A 2,850-nucleotide genomic window follows, 5' to 3' on the forward strand; every position below is an offset into this window, starting at 1 on the left:
TTAAAGCCAATTTACCAGATAAATTCCGAGCAGAAGCAGTCTCCACTGCAGTCTATCTAACGGATCTCCAGCTAAAGCTCTAAAAAAAAAAAAAAAAAAGATTCCTGAAGAAACTTCGGAAATCTAGAAGCCCGGTCCTCAACATTTCGGAATGGGACCAAAAAGTACTGAATATACTAGGTATGTCTAAAAAGTATACGACCTTTGATTTTCTAACCCAAAATAGAGACGATAGCGCAGCACCACTGTACACAGTGAGGGAAGGGACCTTTATGTGCACGCATGTATTTTATCCTCACCTTCCAGTGCGTCAGTTGCTTCCTGTCATTCGCTGAGTGAAGTGCTACACAACATATTGGTCAGATTAACGATTCTCTCTAGATGACTGAACGTGTTAAGCAAATATACTGCATCAAATTTTGTCAGAAGCTTGGTGATTCTCAAAGCGAAACAATTCATGAGATTCAACAGTTGTTTCGAGAAGATGTGATTGGTGTAACACAAATTAGGGAGTGGTCCAACCGATTCAAAAATGGCCGCACATTAAAGGAGAGCGACCAGCGTTCTGGCAGGACCCAGACTGCTCGGAGTGCAGCAGTTGTTCAGAGAGTGAAAAGTTGGTGATGGCAGATTGTCGTTTGACAGTGCGGGAGATTGCCCAAGGCGTTGGTTTGACTAAAGATTCAGCACATGCAATTGTGCATGATGATTTGAACATGCACCGAATGGTTGTGAAATCCATGCCCAAGTTGTTGTCGCCAGAACAAAAAGACATCGGTTTCGATGTTGCACAGGATCTTCTGCACACCACCAACACAGATCCTGGGTTTCTGAACACCGTTATAACTGGAGATGAGTCATGGGTGTACGAGTACGACCCTGATCCAAAAAGTCAGTGGTCGGAATGGAAGCATCCCGAGTCTCGAAGGCCAAAGAAAGTGCGTCAGGTGTGAAGCAAAATCAAGGTGATGCTGACTGTTTTCTTTGATATCTGTGGAATTGTGCATCACTAGTACGCACTGTAAGGACAAACAGTGACAAAGGAGTACTATCAAGATGTTCTCCAGCGACTCCAAGAAGCAGTTCAGCTCAAAATACCAGACATGTGGAAGGCGAAAAACTGGCAACTACATCACGACACCGCCCCCACACATTCATCCCACTTGATCCAAAATTTCTTGGCCAAACATACAATTACAGCAGTTCGCCGACCTCGTAACTCTCCAGACATGTCTCCTTGTGACTTATGTTTTTTTCCAAAATTGAAGACTCTACTGAAAAGATCCCGTTTTCAGAGTAGAGAAGACATAATACGGATCACGACGATGGAGCTGAAAGCATTCCAAAAGAAGACTTCCAGAGGTGTTTCCAGCAGTGGAAGGATCGGTGGGCTAAGTGTGTGCAAGCACAAGGGGTCTACTTTGTAGGGGATTAGGGTCCTAAACCCGTCTGGTATTCTAAATATTTTTTTCTGGCCACATGTCGGATACGTTTCAGACAGGCCTCGTATATTGATAAATACTGTAAAGAACATAATCGCTAGAGAATCATAAACATTGTGAACTTAATTTTTCATGACTTCTAAGCAGTATAAAGCAGTATAAAGATGAAAACGAGTCACAATAACCATTTCGGCTGTTCATCACACTGAAAGAAAAGAAACGAAATGAAATAAGAATGACTGAACTACAAGAAAATGAATCTGAACCTGAGGCTATCGCAGTAAGTAGATTGGGGTGAGTACTAGCCATAATGAGGAATTAGACCCAGACAATGCAAACAATGATAAGGCGCAATTGCACGAATGTGAGCCAATATGAAAGTCGTCAGGGATTCCAAAACCAAAGAAGCTGCATGACTTGCCAAATTATTAATCAAAACAGCGAAACGACTCCAATCCTATGTCACTCTAAGAAATTGAAACCTTGCTGAAGGTAATGCAGGAGAAGTTTTAATCTTCCAAAGAGAACCACATACGAGAATATGTCGTTTTACCTTCAGACAAGAAGCCAATAAATGCAAAATAGATCTTTAAAACTAAGGAAAATTTGAAAGGGTACACTTGATACTATAAAGCATGGCTGGTAATAACAGGTTGAGGTCAGGAACAAGGCCTTGACTATGATGAAACTTATGTACCAGATATAAGATATAACTATCAAGGTATTTATTTGCTTTGACTGCTAAACATGATCTTGACACTGATCACCTACATGTCACAGCTTTTGTACAAGATTACTTATGTGAAGAGATGCATGTGAAGGTGCCAGAAATAGGTCCACTTATGAAAACAACGAAAGATGCTGAAATTAAAGATTAAAGCGGCAGTATATAGATTGAAACAAGGTGGCTGCTGCTGGAGCCTGTTGAATATAACCTTCAAAAAGACAACAGCTAACCACTGTGTTATACAGATCAAGGATCAGACATTTCAAAAGTTGCCTTTTATGTGGATGCAGTGCTACTTTTCAATAATAACCCTAGAGATATAGATGTTTTCAAAAACTGAGACAAAATTTAGTTTATAAATTGTGGTGAAGGTGCCAGCTGGTAAAGTGTCCAGATTTCTAGGAACTGCAAAGAAGTTTGTTTAGGAACAAACCAAACACACACTATAGAGACAATTCTCAACAGATTTGATATGGAAGAGTTTAACCTAATATCTACACCACTGGACAACAACCAGGTACTCACTCTTGATATGAGTCCATAAACAAGAACAAGACGTTATAGAGAACTTACCCTCTCATGAAGGAATATGAAGCTTAATGTATGCTCAATTAGCGAAATACATAGTTCATTCAATAGAAATTGTCAGCTGTATTTGCAATAATCTGGGCATACCCATTG

Source organism: Schistocerca gregaria, chromosome 11, assembly GCF_023897955.1.
Source record: "Schistocerca gregaria isolate iqSchGreg1 chromosome 11, iqSchGreg1.2, whole genome shotgun sequence".
NCBI lineage: Eukaryota > Metazoa > Arthropoda > Insecta > Orthoptera > Acrididae > Schistocerca > Schistocerca gregaria.